General features: G+C 40.8%; 1 protein-coding gene across 1 annotated transcript in view; it reads right to left on the bottom strand.

Annotated features, from left to right (window-relative positions):
• LOC122815075 overlaps positions 1–27,677 on the bottom strand; it is a 3,014,144-nt gene that overhangs the window by 1,052,470 nt on the left and 1,933,997 nt on the right. The window lies entirely within an intron of this gene.

Below are 27,677 nucleotides of genomic sequence, written 5' to 3'. Positions count from 1 at the left end.
AAGACTAGGAGTTATGTCAAAAAGGATGTAATGAATGGGTGGTGAGGAATATGAGGTGCAGTAGAACTGGGATACAAAAATACAAAAATGATGGTGAAGCAGTTTAAGAAAATAGTGAAAACAAATTGGAAGACAAGATTAAGAACAGAAGTAAGGGTGTTTTAGGTATATAGCAGAGAAAGAAGTAGGGGACAGAACTTGGTAAACTGATCAAAGATGTGAAGGAGATCACAGAAGACTGGGAGAAAGCAGAAGTACTACATTAATACACTACTTCTGTCTTCACAGTGGAAAGCAAGAAGAGAGTGCTATGTTGTTATGGGGGCAGGGGTGAATGAGAGGAACTGGGGCAGTCTCCAGCATAGACAGGGAGGAGATGGAGCGGACACTGGCTGCCCTTAGGGAAGATAAAGCACATGGATCAGATAGGCTACCTTCCAGAATCCTCAGAAAATTGATCAGAGTGTTGGCATACCCCTGATGGAGGTCTTCAAGACTTTCAACAGAACATTGGTTAGTGTGGAAATGTGAAAGTAATACAAGACAGTAAGACTAATACCCCTCATGGGGGAGGGCATGAAAATTCCAGGGGACTACAAGCTTGTTAGCTTAACATCAGTGGCAGGGAAAGCCATGACAATAATCGTGAGGACATCAATCTTTAGAGAGGCAGTCATCATTGGTTTATGTCTGGATGCTCCTCAGGAAATATCCATATCCATAACTCCAACTATCACTAGAAAGCAGGTACTCAAGTCACTCTCCAAGGCTAAGAACACTGCATCAGTAGATATTGCTAATATCCCAAGATGCCTCCTTAATTGCATAAAACATGAACTATCAGGCCACTTGACTCACTATGTAACCATAGCTTCCAATCGGGATTTGTCCCAAATGAATGTAGGACTGCAATGTTTATTCCACTGCACAAGGGCAGAGCATTGATGGACCCAGCAAACTTTCAACCCATAAGCCTAACTAGACTATTCAGAGAATAATCATGAATAACCTAAATGACAACATAGGTAACATACAAACACTGGACCAAAATCAGTTTGGGTTTGTCAAGGCAAGGTTATAGGTTCATAGGTTCATAGGTTCATACTAGGCTATCTGCCCGAGGGCATTTACAAGCCTAGCCCATCGTTTTGTGGCTTACGCCACCCCTTTAGTATGGGGAACTATACCCATTATTTTGCTGTGCCTCTGTCGAGCAGTGACACTGAGGTAATCCCTGGGGTATATCTGCGATCTCCCATCCATTGGTCAAGATTTCTCTTGAACAAGGCCAGCGAGGTGCTCTGCCTCACATGTACCGGGATTTTGTTCCACAGCATAGGGAGTCTTTGGGTGATGAATCTATCCCTCCAGCACGTCCTATTAATAACCGTGTCAAGGTTTAAGTCTCCCGCCCTTGTGGCTCTGATGGATCTAGATTTTTTGAGGTGAAGCATATTCATCAAATCTAGGTTTGACATGGCCTTGGATGTTAGGCAAACGTCACCTCTGAGCAGCGGTGGCGACTGAATAGAGCTGGAGTTCTTTCAGTCGGGCAGCATAGGACAGATTTTTGAGACCCTTTATCCTTTTGGTGAGGAACTTTTGTGGCCTCTCCAGCTGCTGCAAGTGTCGGGTCAGATACATTCGAATGGGGCATTGTACTCAATCATTGGTCTGATGAGTGATGAGTAAAGGGAGACTATGACCTCCCTTGATCTAGATGAGAATCCCTTCATGATAAGGTGGGCAATGTAGAAGGTCTTCCTAACTACTTTAGCTACATGGGTGTCGAATGACAGACTACTATCAACCTGGGTCCCCAGGTCCCTGATAACTTCTTCTGTGCTCAGTGGATTGCCACCTATTTGGTAGCTAGGGGTAACCTTGTTTTTCCCGAAGGGTATGACTATGCATTTTTTGGCATTTAACTTTAGGCCGTGGCTCTGGCACCAGTTATCCATTTCTGTGAGACCCTTCTGAAGGATATCTGTGTCAGATGTGTTTTCTACTATGGCGCCCAGTTTGCAGTCATCTGCAAACTTTGTCAACCATAACCCTCCTGTGTTTGCTTGTACTTCGGAAAAGTAGATGCCAAACAAGAGTGGGCCCAGGACTGAGCCCTGTGGGACACCACTTGTGACAGGCTTTGAGTCTGACATGGCGCCAGGTGGACTTCTTTGAAAAAAGTCACCAGAGTAACAGATGAGGGAAAAATTGTGCACACTGCCTACTTCAATCTGGCAGAGGGATTTGATACAATACTCCACTTGGACATTGTAGAAAAAGCTGACTAAACTAGGTGTAAACCCCTACATCACCTGCTGGATGTGGAGTCTATCTCCATGAAAAGGCCAGTTACTAGTGGAGGTCCTCAGGGCTCAGTTCTGGGATGACTCCTGTCTGGCATCTACCACTCTGAGGTAAAGGCTAATATCAAAGATCTCTGTCTGATCAAGAATGTTGGGGACTGCAAATTGGATGCAGTCACTTAATTCTCCACAAGACAGAAATATCACCGAAGAAGGCCTGACACAAACTAATAACTGGTCTAAAACTCAATGCCAAAAAGGGCATCATAATAACTATCAGAAAGGCATTCATTCCAGCAAACTACTACATTGACCATGCACCCCTAAAAGTAGACTCCGTAGTCAAGGACTTGGGAATGCATGTAGACAATGATTTGGCATTTGACCATCACATGTCTACTGCAGTGAAGAAATCATTCTATGTTGCACAACTTTTAAGCAGGGGTAAAGCACCTAGATCCAGATATGTCATTGTTCCATTGTGCTCTGCCCTCATAAGACCAATCACTGAATAAATATTCTCCCTTCAGTATGTACTTGGCCAGGCATATGCAACAACTGGATTTCCCTCAGAGATTCCTCACAAGAAGAATATGTGGTATGGAAAAGAAATCGTACACAGACTACCTCAAAACCCTGTCCTTATATTCAGTCTCTGACAGGCTGCTGAGAGGTGACCTATGCCTGGTCTACAGATCCATGGACATGTTGCATATCCATAAAACAAATAGCATCAGGAACAACTGAATAAGGGGACTAAACCTTGGCTAAACCATAAAAAAGGCATGCTAGTGGGACAGGTATGTGTCTCAGGGTCTCTCCTTCTTTGAAACAGGCTTCCCATCCATTAGTCATTTTCTTTTTCCATCTCAGTTCATTTCCTGAAATACACTTTTTTTGGTCAGATACTTTCATCGGCAAATCTCCTTTCCACTCATTCCAAAGCCGAAGTCTAAGCAACCCCTTTATCATCTGACACAAATAAACAAAAACAAATAAATGATCAGAGTGGAGTCCTTCTCCTTTGTTGACACGAAGGCCCAAAAACATTGTCTTAGTCTCCCTCCATTCTCACAGAGCAAGGGAATTATTTGTTTCCACCCTACATAATAACTTTCCTTTGCTAAATTAATTAGCTATTAATAAACAATTTGTACAATGAGAACTAAATGTTACTACAGAAATCTAGTAATTTTTCAGGAAAATGTAAATCTGTAACTCATTTCAAATGTCTGCATAACAGAATATCGAAGGCAATAATAAATTATGTCTGTATTAAATAAAGAGGATATGCTAATGAAGTTTCACAGTAATTAATCTTTTTCTAATTTCCTTGACCCATTGCCATATTGTGTTTGCTGTTGAGAAAGTCTTCCTCTAAATGATTCTGTAATAGTGTACTTTCTGAAGTCTTTTTAAGACATATGGATGTTTCTGTCCTATTTCACATCCCTCTTTGTTCTTTAAGAAACCAGATGCCAGAAAATAAACAGAAAGCATTTGACAGGAAAATAGCCATTTTCCCTTGGAAAACTTGTAAAATCCTTTATTTTATTAATCACCATACAGCCTTTAAAGCCTCTTAAAATATGAAGCCTGTCAACATGAACAAAGAAAGAGACTTATTTAAATTGATTTTACGGGCTGGCATAAAGGTTAAGGTGTTTACGTCATAGGAAAATATTCAGGATTACATTCTCACCTTGGAAGGAAAACCGGCAAGGATTAAAATGAACTACAAGGGCAGCTAGCCTAGTACTTGCCTATGAAATAACTAGCATTCTCTCCATCTTTTGCAAAGCTACTTGCAACCATTTGCTTTTACAGCTACTAACATGGAGATTATCAGCCATGGCTATGACCAGTCCTGGGCCATTGTCTGGCTATTCTTTAAATTTTAATTCAAAGAAAAGCTTAATCTGTTTCAAAGAGGTAAATAACCAGTGCTGCACTGTATTTTAAATCCCAAGTTTTCAAGACTTATACAGTTGAGGGTGATTCCTGCTTTACCTTAAATAATGCTACTGTTGTAGTTGTATCTTTCTGCTTTTCCCGGTTAGGGGTCACCACAGCGGAACTCCGGTCCGCTAATGATTGGCAGTAGATTTTTATGTACCAACTTGCCAGGCCTGACGCACAACCTTCAACGAAGGTACACCCATTCAAGCATGTCTCCACACAGAAGTCGCTTTAGCTGAGAATCGAACAGGACAACGTCTTACTGTGAGGCGACAACGCTACCGCAACACCACCACTGCAACTACTGAAGCCTATATAAAAATTCATAAAACCTTACCCCTTACTCCATCTAATTCTCAAAATTCTATTATCACTACAAGATAAAACCTTCATATAAAGACTTTCTTCCACTTTATACTAAAAATGTCCCATTACATAATGTTCCATAAACAAATTGATAGTCCAACCATTCTCCCAAATGTAATTTATGCACTGGTAAACAGATTACTGGGATTCAAAAAAAATAATCCCACCATGGGAGCCAAGAGATGTGACCCAAATGGGTGTTAATGTGATTCAGTGACATGATTAGCTACATAAGAAAGACCTCATTACTGGCTGTTTACATATCTGTTAATTGCACAGTACTAGTGCTAGTTGTAATTAGCACTTTGCTACAGTAATCCCCTCTGGTGGTCCATGCATCGCACAGGCACAGATACCACCCTCATCCATTCTCACACTGTCACATACAAACAGTCAGATATACACACATTCACACGGCTGTACACCTCACTTATCCCTTAGTTTACAGAACATCCATGATACAACCACTTTATTTATTCCTGCCCCTCATAAATCACAGATAATTACAGGCAGTCAAAAATGCCAGACAATACAGTTTCATTCTTATTGTTTTGAACCTGTCCTGTGATGCTAAACCTATTTCCCTGTTAACTTTGTAATTAACTCTGAGTAATATGAAAAAAGTATCCCTGACATCATCTAGTGCTCCTTCAGGCATTATCCAGAAGTCTTCACCACGGTCATTTAGGGGTATTGTGGCTCAGCCCCAAACGGACAAACTCCTGTCCTTTACAACTGTCCCTACATTTGCTGCTGGTTTGTTACTCATAATTCATGGGCTATTACAGTCATCATTAATGCCAGACAGTAATTGTTTCGTAGTTCAAAAAAATGCATTACCACTTAAGCCCTGTAGTTAGCGTAGGAGAGGAGATGAAAGCTCCAGATTGTCAATCAAACTGCTTTATGTGTGAAAGGTACTGAGGCTGAAGTTTTTCCCAGATTAATGTAAAATATTTAAGTTAGTTACTGGAAGTAACATTTCTGGCAGGTGATAAAGAGGTCAAGGTTACAAAATGTAGTTCCTGTGGTTTAGTGTTTGATTCTTTTTGCCTTCATTTGCCCACTGTGACCTTGAACAAGTCACTTAACAAGCCATTGCTCCTGCATCACCCCTGAAAAGGTAAAGTCCAACAGCCCTACCTGTTTAACAAATAGGATTATTAATATTTAAGTACACCACTGGTAGCTAAAAAATTTCAGAGGACTAAGATTGTGCTAATGGTCTGTTTTTGTGTCCTAAGGTTTGAAATGCTTCCCCTGTTCTTCTATTACATTCTAAAATGAGTTAAGATAATATTGTTTCATAGGTTCATAGGTTCATAGGTTCATACTAGGCTATCTGCCCTAGGGCATTTATAAGCCTAGCCAGAGTTGTGTGGCTTTCACCACCCCTTAGGTTGAAGAATACTATACCCATTAGTTTGCCGTGCCTCTGTCCAGCAGTGATACAGAAATGATCCCCGGGGTAAACCTACGATCTCCCATCCACTGGTCAAGATTCCTCTTGAACAGAGCCAGTGAGGTGCTCTATCTCACATGGACTGGGATTCTGTTCCACAGCATAGGGAGTTTCTGGGTGATGAATCTGTCCCTCCAGCACATCCTATTTATATCCGTGTTGAGGTTTAAGTCTCTTGCTCTTGTGGCTCTGGTGGATTTGGATTTTTTGAGGTGGAGCATGTCCATTAATTCCGGGTTGGACATGGCCTTGTATGTCAGGCACAGGTCACCTCTGAGCAGACGGTATGCGACTGAATAGAGCTGGAGTTTCTTCAGTCGGGCAGCATATGGCATATTTTTGAGCCCCTTTATCCTTCTGGTGAGGAACTTTTGGGGTCTTTCCAATTGCTGCAGGTGTCAGGTAAGATACATTCCGAATGGGGCATTGTACTCAATCATTGGTCTGATAAGTGAAGAGTACAGGGGAACAATGACCTCCCTTGATCTGGATGTGAATCCCTTCATAATCAGGTGGGCAATGTAGAAGGTCCTCCTAACCACTTTGGCAATGTGAGTGTCAAAAGAAAGGTTACTGTCAACTTGGGTCCCCAGGTCCCTGATAACCTCTTCTGTGCTTAATGGATTTCCACCTATGTGGTAACTTGGGGTTACCTTGTTTTTACCAAAGGGGATGACTATACATTTTTTGGCGTTTAGCTTAAGGCCATGGCTCTGGCACCAGTTATCCATTTCTATGAGACCTCTCTGAAGGATATCTGTGTCTGATGGATTTTCAACTATGGCGCCCAGTTTGCAGTCATCTGCAAACTTTGTCAGCCACAATCCTCCTATGTTTGCCTGCACTTCTGAAAAGTAGATGCCGAACAAGAGGGGGCCCAGGACTGAGCCCTGTGGGACACCGCTTGTGACCGGCTTGGAGTCTGACATGGCACCAGCAACTCTAACCCTGTGGGCTCTGTCCTTGAGCCAGTTTGCAACCCATCTTGTGACATATGGGTTTACATTTAAGCTGGTGAGCTTTTCTATGATACCCGAGTGGGGTATTGTGTCGAAAGCTTTTGCAAGGTCAAGGTAGGCTGTGTGAACTGCCTTACCCTCATCAATGGCCTTGGTGACTGTTTCAAAAAAGTCGACCAAGTTCAAGAGGCATGATCTGCCCTTGACAAAGCCGAATTGGGTAGGATCCAATGTCTGTAGGTCCCCTATGTCTTTATTTATGAGTTCCATTATGATCCTCTCCATAGCTTTGCAGACCAGGCTTGTTAAGCTTATGGGGTGGTAATTACCAGGGTCCGTAGAAGCACCGCCTTTGTGGAGTGGGACCACAGTTGCTGTACGCCACTCTTTGGGTATGTATCCTGTGGTAAGGCTAAGATTAAACAGCAGCCTTATGTGTGGGTTTAATTCCTCATTGAGTTCGTGTAGCACACAGCCGGGGACACCATTCGGTCCCATTGATGCTGTGTTTTTAGCTTTAGAGAGAGCAGCTCTCACCTGGGCATTTGAGATGATTGGGAGGCTACACTCTGCTGGGATAGATATTTCTCCTTTTGGGGGGGAGGGAGGGGAGAAATTTGCACTGAACCTGTCTGCCAGTATGTTTGCAATGTCTGTGGGTTCAGTGATTTTTGTATCATTTTGGACTAATTCTGAGCATATCTGGGAGTTTCCACCCAGATTTCTAACATAGCTAATGAAGGCCTTATGGTTGTCTTTTGAGTCCTTGGCGATTTTTCTCTCAAAGTTGGCCTTGGATGATTTTATGAGTGATCGTAGTTTTTTAATAGTATTGATCAGAGATGTCTTCCCTTTTAGGGATTTTGCTCTATCTTGTAGTAGCTTTCTCCTCTTGTTGTAAAGTTTGTTTATGGCTGGGGTCCACCAGATTGGGCGCTTGCCTTTGGTGGAAAGGGTCTTGATTTTATTTGGGATTGCTTGATCCATGCAATCCTGGAGGTGCTCGTAGAAAGCATTTGTAAGGGATTCAGCAGCGTGGGTTGTGGTTTCCAATGGCTCAGGGGCCTTGAAGGATACCACACCAGTCTTGAGAAGTGTGAAGTTGGCTTTTGAGAAGTTCTTCACTGTGGTCTTTTTTGTGGGGGGTGGGGCGGGATGTGGATCTCCAGTGAGATTAGTTTATGGTCTGATCTCACCAATGAGGGATATACTTCTGGTGTGGAGCATTTTGTCCCCATGTTTGTGATGATCAGGTCTAGTATATTTTCACCTCTTGTGGGAATGGTGACAAGTTGTTCCATAGCATTTGAGTTTATGAACTCCAGGAACCTTTGGGCTAGGGTATTGGGGCTTGAGTAATGTTCCCTGTCTATGTTTGGGTAGTTGAAGTCACCCAATATGATGGTGTTTGGAGAGACATTTATACTCTCCAGTGTCTTCAGGAAGGCTGTGTGGGGTTCCTGAGTTTGAGAGGGTGGCCTGTAACATGCTACAAACTGTAGAGCAGTTTTGCCTATGGTTAATTGCACCTGAATGGTCGCTGATGCTTCGTGAGTTGCCACCAGCCTGGAGGTGTGAAAGTGCATCCCCAGTGACTAATAGTAACATACAGGACTAAAGCCCTATAGTATTAAGCAGCAGCTTTGAGTGCAGTGGGTAAAAGGTTCAAAGCATTTTCCCTAACTTTTTAAGTGACTTAGGGTAATATTACACATCCCTGTTAACTACAGTTACCCCTGTCCCATACATTTTTCGTGCTGCAAAATGTTTGTTATATTAGCATTTTAAGTTAATTTATATAGAGTATCCCTGGTGTCTAGTGTCCCACACCAAACATTTTTCTGCTGCCAAATTGTTGTTCTATTAATTTTGTGAGTGAACTTTGAGCATTACTTAAAAAGCATCCCTGATGTCTAGTGTTCCTCTCCACCCATATATATATTTGTGCTGTAAAACCTATTTTGATATTAACTTTTTAAGATACATTAGAGCAGTATTTTAATTTCCTTGGTTTCTATTGTTCCCACCCTCCCAAATATTGCAAGATTTGCTTGTTAATCTAGGTGAATTAGAGACATGACAGCCCCCTACCACATGCATTCACACATTCTCACACACACACACACACACACACACACACACACACACACACACACACACACACACACACACACACACACACACATGCACATACATAGTCTCCCATCTTTCGATCACACTCATGGACTCCCACACCCATTCATCCATAAACATACATGCACACACACACACACACACACACACACACACACACACACACACACACACACACACACACACACACACACACACACACACACACATACACACACAGACACTCTCTCACCTGAGACCACTCATGCATATACTCATGCATGCAGCATCACAAATACTAACATGCACACACACACCCCACTACTATCTGCATGCTAAACTCTCCAGCACTTACTTCTAACATAATTTTACCAACTGAAAGTAATGAATGAATGTGAACTTTTTGTTAAGTTAATTAACTCAACTGGCCAAGCTAACCTCCAACTGTGCAAATGCCTTACTGCAGGCATTTCCAGGTGACAGCACATAGGTTCATAGGTATGTACTAGACTAATGGCTACAAATGTCTTTATAAGCCTAGCCATGCATCCCAAACCTCTGATAGGTTATAATACCCTATATAAGTGTAAGCAGGAGTTTGGGAAATGAAACCTTTACAAGCTAGGGCCTGGGAGATGAATTATTTACAGGCTGCCTGTATCCAGACTAGGGATCAGATTCCTGTTCCCCATCCAGTTGAATAAGCTACACCTGTATTGGGTCAGCGAGGAATTCTGCTTCACATGGATGGGGAGCCTGTTCCAAAAATAGGGGTAATCTTTGGGATACATACCTGTCTCTCCACCAGGTGCTATTTATATTTCAGGAAATGTTTAAGCCTTTAGAGTGGGTAATTCTGGTACTCTTTGTTTTGTTGGTATGCAGGAAGTCCATCAGGGTGCCTTGTATGCAGTCATAGACCTCTCCTCAACAGCCGGTAGGAGAGAGAGAATACAGGGATAGGGCTTTGAGGTGATCTGCATAAGATATGCTACTTGTGTCCTGTATTCTTTTAGTGATGAAACTCTGTGGATATAGCAGTTGTTGGATATGCTTAGTTAGGTGTGTAGGTCTGATGAAGACTGAATACAGCAGAACAATGACATTTTTGGATCCTAAATGCTTTATCTTTGTTTATAAGTTGCAGAATACAGAATGATTTCCTACTCTTAGGGGTGTGTTGTCAATATTATATATATCAGGGGTTGATGACTTCCCCAAAGATACTATTATGCATTTTTTGGCATTCAGCTTTGGTCCATGGTTGTGACACATTATTTGTCTGTGTCAGGGCTTTCTGAAGAACATTAGTATTGGTGGGGGATTTTTAAAAATGCTCCTAGTTTGCAATCATCTGCAAATTTGGTCAGCCAGAGCCTCTCAATATTTGCCTTGACTTCAGAGAAGTAAATGCCAGAAAGGAGCGGTAACAGGACCGATTCCTGAGGGACTCCACGTATGACTGGCCTCTGAGTAGAAATGGGATCCCCAATTCTAACTTCCTGGGTTCTGTCTGAGAGCCAGCTGTCAATCCACTGGGTGATATAAGGGTTTATACCTAACCTCTACAGTTTATCAACAATGCCCGAGTTGGGTATTGTGTCAAATAACTTGGCCAGGTCAAGATAGGCAGTGTGAACCATTTTGTCCTCATACATTGCTTTGGTGACATTGTCGAAGAAGTCCACCGGGTTGAGTAGACATCGTTTGACCTTAACAAAAGCAAACTGGTTTGTGAACAGTGTTTGGAAGTCTCTTTTGTCATTATTGATCATTTCCATGATAAGTGTTTACATGGCTTTGATTATGAACCGGGTGAGACCTATGGGTCTGTAGTTTCCATGGTCTGTAGATGGCCCACCTTTGTACAGAGGGATGACTGTTGCTGTTTTTCATTCACGAGGCACATAGTCTATTCATAGGCTACAGTTAAATGTCAATTCCAAAGGGCCCGACAGGTCATGTTTCATGCTATTTAAAAGGCATCCTGAGATATTTTCTGGCCCATCGATGATTTGTGCTTGACCTTAGAGAGAGCATTGAGGACCTGTTCCCTACTGATAGCAGTGGGAGTTATATTTGATGGCATTTCCTGAGAGGAGGTTGGGGGGGGGGAGAGGTAAAGTTAGAGCTGAATTTGTCTGCCAGTAGGTTTGCTGTATCTTCTGGCTCAGTATAGGTGGCTCTATTAACAATGAGCTCTTCATGCAATTGTGTATTGCCTTTCAGGTTGTGGACATAGCTAAAGGATGCCTTGTGGTTGTCTTTGGACTGGGAGGCCAAATCTACCTCAAATTTGGCTTTGGTAGACTTTATTTCTCCTCTGAGTTATTTGTTTACTTTGATGAGAGTGCTTTTATCTTGCTGGGTGCTACACCTCCTATTTTTTGCCATGATTTTCCTCCTTTTGTCATACAGCCTATTGATGTTGTGATTCCACCATGGTGGCTTGTTTTTTGAGTTAGTTCTGTAGTTCCTGGTGGGTACAGCTGCCTCTATGCAGCTATTAACATGCTTGCATAGGGTTTCTGTAAACAGTTCCATGTAAACAACAGTATCATTATGGTTTATTGGGGCTTGAAATATTCCCAGTTTATCGCCTTAGAGTATTTCCTGAACACTCCAGCATAGCTGCTATTACAGGTTTTACTTTTACTTTCAAAGGAGACCATTTTGTGGTCTGATATTACAAAATAAGGCATTGCACTAGAGGATGTGCAGTACTCTCCTATATTAGTGAGGACCAAATCCAGTATGTTTACACCCCTGGCTGGCATACTGACAATCTGATCCAGGGACTTTGTGTTTACAAATTTCTGGAATGTCTGTATCTGCACATTTGGTGCAATATAAGATTCCCAGTTAAAAGTGGGGTCATTAAAGTTGCCCAGGGATATGGTATTGGGTTAGATGGTGAATGTTTCCAACAGGTTTAAATACATTTTATGGGTTTCCTGGGTCATAGAGGGGGACCTACAGCTTACAAGGAAGTGACATGGGATTTTACCTATAGTGATTTGAATGTGGAGAAGCTGAAGTGCATTGGACGGCCGTGGTGCTGCAGCGGTTAGTGTTGTTGCCTCGTGGCAAGAGGCACTCCGGTTCGATCTTCAGCTGGGGTGTCTTCTGTGTGGAGTCTGCATGTCCTCCCTGTGGTCGTGTGCATTTCCTCTGGGTGGTCTGGTTTCCTCCCACATCCCCAAAGACATGCTGCAAGTGGATTGGACATGCAAAAATTGGCCCTAGGTGTGTGTGCGTGCATGTGTGTGCCTTCTGTGATAGGTTGGGCACCGGTCTGGCAACTCGACACTGTAAAAAAAAAAAACACCACCACCAATCATGAGCAGACAAGGTGATCCACTGTGGCGACCCCTAACTGGGAAAAAAGAGAGAGAGAAGCTGAAGTGCATTGTCCTTTTAACCATCCTTGCAGTTCATTTATTTTTGATGTAAATTGAGAAACATCCAACGTTAGTCCCTGTCTGTGTACTAGCTGGTATAAATGTGCAGAAGGCATTATAGCCTTGCACTTTTAGTGTGCTATCCATGGCTTTTAACCATGTCTCAGTGACTATACATCAGCATTCTTTAGGGTGAGAAAAGCTTGTAGGGAGTGAAGTTTCCTGTTTAGACTTCTAGCATTAAGCAGCAACATCTTTAGATTTTCGTGGTTTTGATTGGCTATGTTGGGACTACTTTCAGTTTATTTATTTATCATAGGCTGCTCCTCCAGAACCCCCCATTAGCATATACGTAGCTCAGCCAAAAAGACTACCCATCAAGGTGATCCGACTGGGTCAATGCAGTTGGCTTCTCTCTGAAGCATAAAGAGCCACCATTAGCAGTAGCACCTAATCTTAGGGTTTAGTGCTTCCAGTGGCTCTTTCTAAATCTAGTCCATTATTTCTACCTTTGACCCTACTTGAATGTTACCCCATTCAAAGTACTCACTTTATGGAAAAAAAACTTGTAAACATTCAGCAGCTGTATCAGTTTTAAAGGCTTATATTTATATTGGAAATTAAGACATTTGCATTCAAAGCATGTTATTACCTACAAATTTTACTTACCAGCATTTAAATATAAGATTCAAACAATTTCAGTCTCTAAAAAACAGACACTTGAATATCTTTTCCAGTTACATAATATATATGCAAACAGTTCTAAACACCTTTTTTGATGCATATTCAGCAATTTAAAACCATTAAAGACCAGCATTTACGTTAAACACTCACTCACTCATGGAATTTCAAAGGTTTTTCATACCTTCCAATTTAAATAGTCATCATTTAAGAATAACAATGTGGGAGCTGCAGCTATCTTTAAATTAAAATTTCCAACTTTTAAAATATAACATTCCAACTCAAAACTGACAGTTACCTAACCTTTGATAAAGTTTCCAATTACTTAATAAATTTACAGTTCTATGAAAGTGCACTTTTATACAGGAGCTGACCTACAAAATTCTAACAATTAAAGGTTCTGAAACATTTCTATTTTCAAATCTGCATATTTTAGAACAGTTGCTTAATGTGAATTAGTAATTATTAAGAACTTGTCAAAACTGAACAGCATAGATGCTTATAAACATGAAATCAACGTCAGGACTTGCAATTTACACTCGACATTTAAAGATTAGAATTTCAAGATATTTTCATTGCAGATAGATTTGAAAGTTAACCTTTCTTACTTTCCTCACTTGCTTAGAGAAAAACAGCTCTTGTACTCACTTTCCTCACTTGTCTAGAGGAAAATAGTTTTTTATTCAAGCATGTCCAAGGGTCAGCTCCCAGTGTTCTCTCCTGTCTATCTGATGAATCTGGGCATCTTGGGGCAATGTAGCAATTGCCTCATGTACACAGACAACCCTCTCCACCTATCACCCAACTCTACAACCTGTGAGAGATGCACTTATCTAGCCAAACTGGAGGTAAAGCTCTCTCCAACCAAGACTGAACTTGACAGTCAAGAGGAGAAGGTAAATGCTTGCACCACACCGCACTCATCACATAGTCCCACTAAACCTACACCACCAAAATCCACACAGAGAAACACAAATACATTTGCGGAGGCTCTCAATAGTAATCTGCTCAAGAATCAGAGACCTCCAAAGCAGAAACGCAAGCAACTTCCACCCCCAACACAATCCAAATGACATGTAGCCCACAGACTCAGTGTGCCACTCAACCACAGCCCATAAGGCAAAACAACGTATCCAACACACTAGTCATACATGACTTTATAGTCAGGCACACTGATGTCCCACTTACCAGGTTAAACAAGGAGAAGGTTACTGTCAGCTGCCTGTCGGGTGCCAGGATCTGCCACATAGCCCACACACTCAGGTCACTCCACAACAAGTATAAATATGACTCTGTCATTATCCATGTTGTTGTGAATGACCTGGGACATACCTCCCTGGACTACATGAAAAGAGACATGGAAGAGCTCTCCAATCTTGTAGCCCAGGCAGGTATGACCCTAGCCCTGAGTAGCATCCTGCCATCGCCCAGAATGATACCGCAGTACAAGGACAAAATGATTGACTTCAACAATTGGCTAAGCTTCTAGTGTCATTCTAAGGGGATCCAGTATCTGTCTGCCTGGGACAACATGGTTGACAGACCACAATGCTTTGCCAGAGATGGCCTGCACCTGTCACCCCTGGGATTCCAGATACTGGCTAAGCCTCTTGCCGCCCCTATAGTGCCTTTTTTAGGCAAGGTTCAAATGACAAATTCACCACAGTTACAGCAACAGGCAAGCAAAAGCTGAGGGTAATGCTACTCAATGCTAGAAGTCTAAATCTCAAAATACAGTCACTCAAGGCACTCCTTAAAATAGAGAACATTGACATCTGTGCAGTGACTGAGACCTGGTTCAAGGCTCCAGACAGCACCCCTGTATTACCAGACTATAACTCATACCACACTTTTCGGCCACCTAACCTGGACTGGAAGACCAAAGGCAGAGGTATGTCCATATTCATTAAGGATATCCACACCTCCAGGCTAGTTACTCAGCATAATGCATCCGAGGTTATCCAAGTGCAACTAATTCTCGGCAAAACTGCAATCCAAATTGTAGCTTGCCACCATGCCCCAAGATTTCCACTCCTCTTTTCTTGATATTCTGGAAAATGTTAGGGTTCAACCAAACACCCTAATAATGGGCGATTTCAACTACTCCACCATTAACTGGGAAAACTACTCATGTACCAACTCCTTCGTTCAACATTTTCTGGAATTCATAAATTACAATGCCCAGAATCAACTTACCCACACCCCTACCAGGGGCAACAATATCCTAGACCTAGTCATTACCAACATGACTGACCGGTGTTCCACACCTGAAGTCAACTCCTAGTTGGTCAGATCTGACCATAAGCTAATCACCCTAGACATCCACATCTCGCCCCCACCCCCCACATTAAGGAAACCATGTTAAAAAAGTTCTCCAAAGCCAACTTCTTGCTTCTTAAGACAGAAGTGGTGAACTTCATGCCACCCATGCAGATGGACAATACAGTTACGACTGCTGAATCCTGCACAACTGCACTCTATAAGCACTTACACGAGTGCATGGATTGTGCTATCCCAAACAGAACCAAGATGCTATCCTCCTAAAAAAGGAAGCCAATCTGGTGTTCCCCTCCCATAAACAAACTACGACAAAAGGAAGAAACTGTTGCAAAAGAGAGTAAAATCACATGAGTGGAGGAGCTCTCTGGTCAGCCTCAGTAAGAAGCTGAGATCCCTTATAAGATGCTCCAAAGCTATCTACGAAAACAAAATTGCCACTGATTCTAGGGACAACCACAAAGCATTCTATAGCTATGTAAAGAATCTCAATGGTAACAACCAGATCTGCTCTGAGTTACAGCACAACAGCATGAAAATTACAGAACCAACTGATATTGCCAACATCCTGGCAGATAGGTTCAGTGCTAACTTTATCCCCCCTCTCACCCCCTAAAGGGCCCATATCTATACAGGAAGAATGCAGAGTCCCTGTAATCACAACTATGCAGGTAAAAGCTGCACTCTCTAAAGCCAAAAACACAGCATCCATGGGACCAGGCAACATCCCAGGCTGCGTTTTACATGAACTTCAGAACAAACTGGCTCCCTACCTAAGCACCGTGTTCAATCATAGCCTCATGTCAGGCTTTGTGCCCACTGAATGGCACACAACAACGGTTATCCCACTCCACAAAGGGGGAGCCACCACTGATCCCGGAAACTATCACCCTATTAGCCTGATGAGCCAGGTCTGTAAGGCCATGGAACGTATCATCATGGAACTCATAAACAAATACATTGGTAACCTCCAAACTCTGGACCCCACCCAGTTCGGGTTTGTGAAAGGCAGATCATGGCTCCTGAACCTGATTGACTTCTTTGAGGCAGTCACCAAAGCCGTAGATGAGGGTAAGGTGGTTCACACAGCCTATCTTGACCTCGCCAAGACTTTCAACACCATCCCCCATTCTGGAATTATAGCTAAACTCACTAAACTAGGTATAAATCCCTATGTCATAAGATGGGTTGCCAACTGGCTCACTGACAGAACCCACACTGTAAAAGTTGCAGACTCCAAATCTGACTTCCACAAAAAACGCAAGTGCCCAAAACAAAACCAAAAGGCCACAGAAAAGGTACTCTGGAAGGAAACCAATCCTCGAAAATGGTTTATTCAGCAGCTCAAAGTAAATAGCACATTAACGTTACACTTGTAACTACATTTCCATCCTTTCCTGACTTCATCAGATAAAAATCTAACCTACTTAAATATCTTCCTCATTTAACTATCAACCAACAAAAAATTACATTCAATTATGCAAATTCCAACAGTGTAGCACCAAATAAATGTATAGAAATATATTACCTATCTAATATTATCTAGCTAAATTTATTTAAATATTCTAACATTTAAATATATACTATTAACATTAAATATTTTATTAAAATAATTTACTAAAACCTTTTAAAAAAAACATAAAATTATGCATAAATAATCAAATTGTTACAGTGACAACCAATTCTCCCTCTAGTGGACATAAGAATTATTACAATTCAAAGTTTAGCAGCCCTAATTTTTAAAACAGGAGCTAGGGACAAATTTTCATTCATACCAGGAAACCTATTGGCTTCCAACATTATTTGCCAATAAAGTTCCCTATTTTCTATATGTAATTCCCACAAGCCTCCTCTTATATCTTTAGTCACCATTTCTATTACAAAGAAAGAAAATGCTGCCTTTTGACATATTAAACTATGTCTATAAAGGGCATTAGCATTGTTTTTGTTTTTTACTTCATATAGATGTTCATATATTCTTCTGCGGAGCTTCCTCTCTGTTTTCCCCACATATAATCCACTACATGCTCTATATAACACCAAATAAATAACTCCACTACTATCACATGTGGCATATACATTACTTTTCAAAAATCTATTTCTGGCTAATAATTCTACCTTTTCTCCATTATAAACATAGGGGCATTGTGGACAATGACCATATTTAAAAGTACGTTTCTTACTACGTCCAAATGGATGTACCACCTTACTATTCCTTTCGATAATATTCTTGATATTAGAACCTTTTTTAAAAAATACACTTAAAAGGAGTATCAAAGATATCCAAATCAGATGTTGCAGAAAACCTACCCCATACTTCTTTTATTGTTTTTACTATAACACCAGCATCCCCACTATACTTGGTAACAAATGCCTGTTCAAATATTTTACTTGTATCATCCTTAATGTTAGGTTTGTTCATCTCACTAATTCTTCTATTAAATCTAATGGATATCCTCTCTGTAAAAACATTGGTTCTAAAAACTGACATTTAGTCCAAAAATACATATTTTCAGAGGACATTTGGCTCCCCCTAATAAATTGTCCTTTAACCAAACTACGTTTTTGGCTAAAGGGGTGTGCACTGGTGAAGAAAAGGTATGCGTCTGCATAGGTATCTTTCCTATATACTGTAGATCTGAATTTACCATTATCTTTATGTATCATAATGTCTAAGTAGTTCATCTTGTCATATTGTATATTATATGTGAATCTTAGAAAGGCTGTAGTAATAACTACATATTCATAAAATTCATAGAATCTCTCTTCTGTATCTTCCCAGACTAAACAGATATCATCCAAATATTGTTTATAGAGTTTCCAGCATTTATTATATTTTGAATTAAAAATATATTTTTTCTCCCATACTGAGAGAACAATATTAGCATATGTGGGTTGCTACTCCTTGAATCTGCTGGAAGAACTTCCCTTCAAAATGTACAAAGTTATTAGTAAGGACAAGATCCATCAATCTTAGAGATAATCGAAAGTCAGTATGACTTAATATTCCTGAATCTACCATAGCTTCTTCCAACCAAGCCAATCCTACATCATTTGGGATTGAAAAAAAAGATCAAAACTATCAATAGTAACAAACATTATCCTTTCAACATAGATATTAGGTTTAATCTGCTTAAGTCCCAAGAATCTTTTAAAGTATTATTACAACTCACTGAAAGAGAATTTAATTTTACATCCAAAAATCGAGCTAAGGGAGCTGTAGCAGAATCTTCTGCCACTACTATAAGTCAAAGAGGTGGATCTGCTAAGTCTTTATGCACTTTAGGTTTACCAGATATAGTAGGTGCCTTTGGCCTTTCATTGTGCAAAAACTAAAATAATTTCAAGTCTATTGATCCTTCCAATAATAACTCATTTAGTATTAAAAAAAAAATTTTATAAGAGATATTAATTTCATTTAATGACATTCTGGAGTACTTATTACTATCTTCCAAGATATTCATAACCTTAGATTCATATATTACAGTACCCATAAAAACAGCCCCCCTCCCTTATCTGGTGCCATAACATTTAAATTATGATTGTTTCTAATTTCTTCCAAAAAAACTTTTTCCTGATAAGAAATATTCGGAATTACTTTATTTTTCTCAATCACTTTTCTTAGTTCTAATCCCAACAAGTTCTCTCCAAAGACTTCAAATCTGACTTCAAACCAGTGACAAGTGGAGTACCACAGGGTTCAGTCCTGGGACCTCTCCTGTTTGATATCTACTTCTCTGAAGTACAGGCTAACACAGAAGGCCTTTGGCTAATGAAGTTCACTGATGACTGCAAGCTAGGGACCATAGTCAAGTCCCCAAATGATGTGGACATCCTACAGAAGGACCTCACTGAGACAGATGCCTGGTGTCAGAGCCATGGCCTCAAGCTCAATGCCAAAAAGTGCATTGTCATCCCCTTTGTTAAAAACTCTGTACCCATGAACTACCACAAAGGCAGCAGTCTACTTAATGCTGAATGTATGATAAGAGACCTTGGGACACAGGTGGACGTTAGTCTTGCCTTTGATAATCACATCATCACAGTAGTCAAGAAATCCTTCTACATGGCACATCTCATCACAAAAGGGTTCTCCTCCAGGAAAAAAGAGGTCATTGTTCCCCTCTACTTGACACTCATTAGACCCATTATAGAGAACAACACCCCTTTTGGAATTTACCTCACAAGACTTCTGCAGAAGCTGGAAAGGTCACAGAGGTACCTCACAAAGAGGATTACTGGCCTCAAACAGATGCCCTACCCTGGCTGTCTCAAAAAACTCCAGCTTTACTCTGTAGCATATCATCTACTCTGAGGTGATCTCTGCCTAACATATAAAGCTATGTCAAACCCAGAGCTGTTGCACATGCTACACCTAAAGAAATCCCAATCCCTCTGAGCTACACCCTCTAGGGACCTAAACCTTGTCACCACAATAAACAGGACATGCTGGAGGGATAGATTTCTGTCCCAGAGACTTCCCATACTCTGGAACAAGCTACCCATCTATGTCAAGCAATGTTCCTCATTAGCACTCTTCAAGAAAAATCTTGATGAGTGGATGGGAAATAGGAAATATACCCTGCAGATCACTTCTGTGGCTCTGCTCGACAGGGGCACAGGAGAATAACTTTCTTGGGTGTCGTAAGCCAACTAGTACCTACCTATGAACCCATGAACCTATGAACAATTAGTCATTTAAAGTACTATATCTAACCAGAATATATAAATATATAGAGAGTCCAATGTAGCTAGATTATCAAAGTAACATTAAAATGCAGTAAAAACAACTGTGATCAATTATTTATGGTTTAACTTGGCACTACCAAATTCATTTAAAAATATATTTATATTAATAATTCTATAATGAGAAATTCAAAGGCTTGTCTAGATGGACTCATGATGACAGCTTGACAATGTTTGTGGTCTTTCGGCTTTTCCCGGTTAGGGGTCGCCACAGCGGATCTCCGGTCCGCTAATTATTGGTAGTGGATTTTTACGTACCGGGTTACAAGCCATGATGCACAACCTTCAACGAAGGCACGCCACATTCACGTATGCCTCCACACAGAAGACACTCTAGCTGAGAATCGAATGGGACAACGTCTTGCTATGAGGCGACAACGCTACCGCGCCACCACCACCGCAGACAATGGTTTGTCTAAATGACAATACCATAAAATTAAACTCCACTTTCAGGTGACACCTTCCCACACTTTTTTTGTCAGGGGCAAGCCCCCTGCACATAAAAGGATACCCTTCCACATCCTCCTGACTTATACGGTACCTTCATGGTCACATAACAGTGGGGGAATGTGCTTATTCCATGTTTTCAGAGAGTAGCACAAACAACGTTCCAAGCAACTACTGAGCAGAATAAAACATAGAACACTGACAGTCCCAGTGTCTTGAGACAAAACTCACCAAACAAAACGGCAATTCAGCAGCTGAAAAGTGTGTACGAAAGCCAGTGGAACAAATGAAACAAATGCCTTCAAAAACCAGCGATATCCACAGCCAAACTCTCAGCAGTTAAATAAACTTTTTTGAAAGCCAGTGGAACAGATGAAACAAATGAAACAAATGTCTTCAAAAACCCAACAGTATCCTCAGCCAAACTGTAATTTTATTAAACGAAACACAGGATAGTCCAAAAGGTTAAGCGCTTTCACTTGCTAAATGGCAAGCTTCTTCAGAACAAATTGAAACAAACCTCTCAGCAGTTAAATAAACTTTTTGGCGCCAAAATTCAAAATACACAATGCTTCATATTAAAGGTATATGACAACTAAAAATACACTTAGTGCAAAACCTATTATTATAAATATCCTATCTATGCTAATCTCAATGTGAACAAATACAATGTATAATATATATTATAAAATATAAATCTAAACAATCTAAAAAAGTTTATTTAACTGCTGAGAGGTTTGTTTCAATTTGTTCTGAAGAAGCTTGCCATTTAGCAAGTGAAAGCACTTAACCTTTTGGACTACCTGTGTTTCGTTTAATAAAATTACAGTTTGGCTGAGGATACCATTGGTTTTTGAAGACATTTGTTTCATTTGTTTCATCTGTTCCACTGGCTTTCAAAAAAGTTTATTTAACTGCTGAGAGTTTGGCTGTGGATATTGCTGGTTTTTGAAGGCATTTGTTTCATTTGTTCCACTGGCTTTTGTACACACTTTTCAGCTGCTGAATTGCCGTTTTTTTGGTGAGTTTCGTCTCAAGACATTGGGACTGTCAACGTTCTATGTTTTATTATGTTTTCAGAGAGTGAATTTCAATGTTAAAGTTTCATGGCATTGTCAATTGGACAATTTGCAGTCAATCATCTGCCAGCCTCCCATCATGACATGGAGAATTTAACCTGCAATTACTGAGATAAAGCATTCATACACAACACTGAAACATTTAAAGAGTCAACTATATCTAAATGTACAAATTACAAATACTTTTGAACAGCTACCAAATGAAAATCAATAGTTATAGAAAACATATCACAAATGGGTAACATATCAATTTATATATCTAAATGTCTGTCATCCATCAAAAGAATATCTACTTTTGGCATTCTGGTATTCAAAATTCAGAATTTTGTCATTACCTATGATTAAAACTATCACAAAAATGATTATACTTAACATACAAGGCCATGACAAACTCAGAGCTGTTGGACATGCTACACTTAAAGAAATCCCAATCCATCAGAGCAACATGCTCCAGGGACCTAAACCTTGTCATCACAATGAACAAAACATGCTGGAGGGATAGGTTCCTGACCCAGAGACACCCCATACTCTGGAATAGACTGCCCATACATGTCAAGCAGAGCGCCTCCTTAGCCCTCTTCAAAAGGAACCTTGATGACTGGATGGGAGATAGGAAATTCACCCCCGGGGATCACGTCAGTTAGACAGGGGTCCAGGGAAGTAAATACTGTTGGAAGAAATATCCATGGAATTGTTATGGCTAGTCTTGTATAGGTCCTCGGGCTGATAGCCTAGTACCAACCTATGAACCTATGAACCTGAGGTGTTTCAATAAACAGTTAAGAAGACATACATACTCTCTGAGCAATGTAAGCCAGATACAAGGTGCATAATCAATATGCATTTTTTGTCAGTCCCATCCTTTTCTTCCCACTCTTCCATGAAAGCTTTAGGCCAATGCCCTGTCACCTGTATAGGACTAGCCTATCAGTCTCTCCAATGTCTGTATCTAACAGCGATGGTGTGTCTTGCAAACTTTAAAAGGCAAACTTCATGTTCATAAATACTGATGCACTATAAGGAAAAATGCCTTTAAAATATAGCCAAAAAAGCCAACTTTGTATCTACCTTTTTTCCCTAACATTTCTTTAGCACATGCAAAAATTGTAGTCTCTGTTGCAATGCAATCTCCAAGAAATCATGATGAATGAATTCAGCATGGATGTGTACTGTACACCTGTTAATGAACTCTGGAAGCTGACCCAGTTTCTGCTTCTTCTTCCACCAAGATACAAACTGCTTCAAATATCCTCATTTTATCATGTTTTCTTTCAGCTAAAGATAACTGTAGTGAACATTCTTCAGTTCTTAAAGTCCATTTTGTAAAGCCATTTCACAGCACCATTTTAGTCAAAAGAAATGAAAGATACCACTCAGTCACAAATGTTTCCTTCTCTCTTTTTCTTCTAAGCATATCAACCATTGCTCAACATACTGCTTAGAGCTATACATTGGATATGTTTTACTAACTCACACACCTATTGTCTGAGATTTACCAACTTGCTGTTGACTGCTTGAGTCACCTCTAGTGTTTTATCCCAAAGCACACTAACTGATCGCTTCAGCAGCACCAAAGCTTTATGTTGCTCTTTCACCACTTCACCATCATCTACCTCACAAGTTCCATCTGTCAAGCATTACTATTCAAATGACCCATTAGGAGATGCAAATCCAGCATTGTTTCTTCTAGAGTAATACTAACATCTCTCAGGAAAAGTCATTTTATCACCATGTTATTTTCATCTTTGTTAAGATGCTCATTTCTTCATCCAAGATAGCTACTTCACTTGTTTTTCCAAATCTGTCATCACTGTGCAAACAATACCAAATTTAGCTGATATTTATTTACTGAAATATTCACCTTATAGCACAAAGACATTGGGGAAAGCTTCTGTCCTCTAAGTATCTTGGATGTGCACCTGAAGAAAAAGTTTTTAATGTGGATTTACTGTATCACACTGACAAATGCATAAACCAGTTAATAGATAAATGATGCATAATTTGGTATCCACAGTTTTGCAAAATAATCAGAATTATCTCTGTTACTTTGACCAGAATTCACAGAGAAATGTGGCACCATACCCTGAAGAATGGTAGCATAGCTATACAGTGGATAAGTGCCACATTGTACAATCTCACCAGAAAAGAAAATGTGAACTCACAGCCTGAGGCACCTGAAATATAAAGAACCGGAAGTGCTAGCAAGGCTGCCTACTGTAACATGTCCCTTGGCAGAGCAGTGCACAGTTGCACAGAAAGTTAAATAGCTATGCATTATTTATAGCTGCTGTGCTAAGGTGTCCACATATGTGGGCGTTGTCATATGCGTAAATAGGAATGCAAGGAAAAAGGGGGAAGAGCAAGAAGAGGGTTACATAAAATGCGTACATTAGAGTATGCAAGTTGAGGGTAGGGGGTCCATATTTTCTTCATATAGAGAGAAGGGGAAAAGGTGAAGGGTAAAAGGGAAAGAAGGGTATGAAAGTAGCGGGGTTAGTGAAGTATGTGGAGGAAGACAGACACATGGGGTAGCACAGAATAACAGGGACTGAAATGCAGACACTCATTTGGGGACACATGGGATTGATAGAGGCAAACAGTTGGTCAGCAAATGGTGATAGGGAATGTTGAATTATACACATGACATGTGGCATGGCAGAAGAGGAAGGAAGCATTCATGGGTGAACTAAGGGTGGAGTATAAATAGTTGTGTGTTTTATGCTACCTGTACTCAGAGGGACATTACTATGATCTATTACCAGCTGAGGGATCAGTCTTACCAGTGGTATAGGCCATGCCTTCTCCTAGTCTCCTTGTGGAAGTGATCAGCTAGGTGAGAGGCTCTGCAACAAAATCAAGATAGCTCATAATCCAGTCCGTATACCTGCCCACTGCTCTCTGCACTGCATCTTCCTCCATCTGCTTCAGCTGTGGCCAGGCTACTTCAAGCAATCCAGGTGGGCTGCTGCTAGTAAGGGGTCAAAGCCACGTTTGGTGAATCTCTCTTAGCCTTGTGGCCTTGTGGTGCTCATGCTCTACAGCCACAGCAAAATGTAGTGGAGGTGCCTGCTGAGAAAATCTATCATCTGAACCTGCACTGGGTAGACAGAATGAGGCGTCTGACATAAATGAACGTATCCTGGCAATGGACCGAAACTACTTAACTCATCCATCAGCATTTCCGAGTGTAACTGACGGTAACTATTTGAAATATCGGGACATGCTAGAGTGAGGTTTTTGCCATTTCTTCCAGCTTTTTGGCACTTGGCATTTCAAGTGCTGACATTTCAATAGGGAGCCGTAACTGACTGTTTTTAACAGTAAGCGTCTACTGCCTCCTATTAAAGGTGATGGTCTCTTCAAGCTGAAACACGAAGGGCAGGGCAGGAAACTGCTGACAAATGTATAGGAATATGCTAGAACCACAGATGCGGGTCACAGACACTTATATCCTCTAAGCTGTGTGACAGAAAGCATGCAAGTGTGTGCATCCTGCATATGTAAGCATATAACAGCACAGTTATGCATGGGGCTCATCAGGTAGTGTGCATGCATAGTGACATGGAGCAGCACAACCCTACCCAACAGAGGCCAATATGACAATGGTCAGATATCACCACCTCCACTTGACATAGAAGAGCAAGATGTCAGCACATATATTTTGTAAGCTGATTTTCTGAAATATGTGCAAGTGCCAACAGAGGGTCCAAACATAATACAGGATAACCAAAAGAAAAAAATGTATTGCTGTGCACTTACTATAGCATTTAGAGCAATGTTGCCTAATGGTTTACTATGAAAAACCCGAAATGCACAAAAAAATTGTCCATAACATCGAACAGAAACCACAAATTCCTGAATACTAATTAGGCATAAATGCTGAATCTGTTGAAGGAATTCAGCAGATTCGATATTTATGTTGAATATCGAATGTGCTGCCAGTGTAACATTAGTTAAACACTTACAATGGTATTCATGTTTTAGCAGGAGGACAAGACCCCCTGCACTCCCCACACCCCCTGCAAACTATATATTCCAACTCCAAGATCGCACTACAGTGAGGAAAGGGATACATTTCCCACTTCGCACTGTACAGCAATCTCTATGCATAGCATCGAGTACATATCAGCGAATGCACAGTTGCATCCGGTGATATGTACTCTTCCTTTCCCATTGCTCGGCAACATGGACATCGGCCAACTGCCGGTCATCATGTCCATTTTCACAAACCCATCATTGACATTTTCATAGCAAACCATTGCCTAACCTCTGCTTTATATGCCTAGAGCTCAGAGTTTTGGTACCACACATCATCCGATTAATGCCTGCACTGTTCCCCTCATGGGAGTGATGCCCAAGGCTGAGGAGAACTCATCAGTCAAGTCAAACCAGGCATCGGCTTTCATGAAGGCACCATCATGGAGGCCCTATTAGATGCATCTTGTAATGGCCATGAAGGAAGTAAAGTGTAATCCTGCTCTTTTTCATGGACCGCGTCTCTTTTGGTTAAGCACTAAAACAAGCTACTATTCTCCTTAATCTTTGACAAAATGGTACAACTTCCATGAGGAGCAGAATTCAGCCTATGATGCAGACTTAACAACATGATTTGTGAATTGTGGGTAGCATGACACTGACCTTCACAACTAATCATTATATATACTCTTACCAGTCTCCAGCATGAGCTTGTAGCCATGAGATGTCAGTGACAAACACATGCACATTTATTCACTGGTGCATGGCAACAAAATAAAGAATTTCATAGAAATCCATGCAACCTGATATCATTTTGGCAACAAAATAATTTCATAAAAATCCATGCAGCCCAATATAATTTGCCTCTTTAATTTGCAAACAGGTATAAACTTTTTTCTGGATGTGGCACCACCACTTTGTAGGCTAAGGCACGCAGAGTCTGTAAGGGATATTGTCAGTTTGGGCAGCTGTATTAGGAGGTGTAGCAGCAACTCCTGCATTTATAGGCAGCTCTAAGGAGGTACACCATATTCTGGAAGTGTGTAGTTTTCTGTGTTTGTTTTCAGTCCTAAGGACACACATCATTAAAGGAATTCACCATAGCAACAGCTAGTGATGTAAAGATATGTGCCTTCTGTGTTTCCTGTTTGTAGATTTTACTGGCATCAACGTAGCCCACAATAGCAGGATAACCAGTCCCTGTAAATTCCTGTCATTGCTATGTTGTGGGTATCATGTTTAATTGAACTTATGCCTACACCCAGCAAACCCCTTAACTGTACTATTGACATTAATCAAGATGTCTCCTCATTTCAGCAGCATGGACATGACTTGCATGAATAGTTCTACCATGCATTATACCTAACTGTTGATTCTAACCAAAAGGATGAACCTGAAGAGAGTTCATAGGTTCTAATTTGTGATCATATGGCAAAGCCCCATAGCTGTCCCTATGATGACAACAAAGTATGACTAGGTTATCATTCATCAGGGTGGGAGGTTGGCGTAAAAGTTAAGGTGCTTACCTTAAAAACACAAGGTGCAGGGTTTGATTCTGACATGGGGTAATTTGCTAGGCTTAAAATGGCCCATAAGGGCAGTTAGCCTAGTACTAACCTATGAATCAGTAGCTGCCAGCATAACACCCCATGTAGTATACAGTCTATAGCTCTGTGTTGTGCATTCAATTATATTAGCACATCTGCAGGATGAGGTGGGTGCTAGTCTGGACAACTTCAGCTGTGATGGAAATAATATTCTGATACAGTCAGTAAGGGCACATGGCAGGTACCTGTTGGGAAGAAGGCATAATGAACAGCATTCATATGACCAGGTATGACAAACAGTGGTCTATGGCTTACATGCCATGGATATGTCACCATCACACATTAGGCATGTTACTG

The sequence above is a fragment of the Protopterus annectens genome, chromosome 11.part0 (assembly GCF_019279795.1).
Source record: "Protopterus annectens isolate FY-2018-M chromosome 11.part0, PAN1.0, whole genome shotgun sequence".
Taxonomy (NCBI): Eukaryota; Metazoa; Chordata; order Ceratodontiformes; family Protopteridae; genus Protopterus; species Protopterus annectens.
This window is presented reverse-complemented; position numbering and strand designations above follow the sequence as displayed.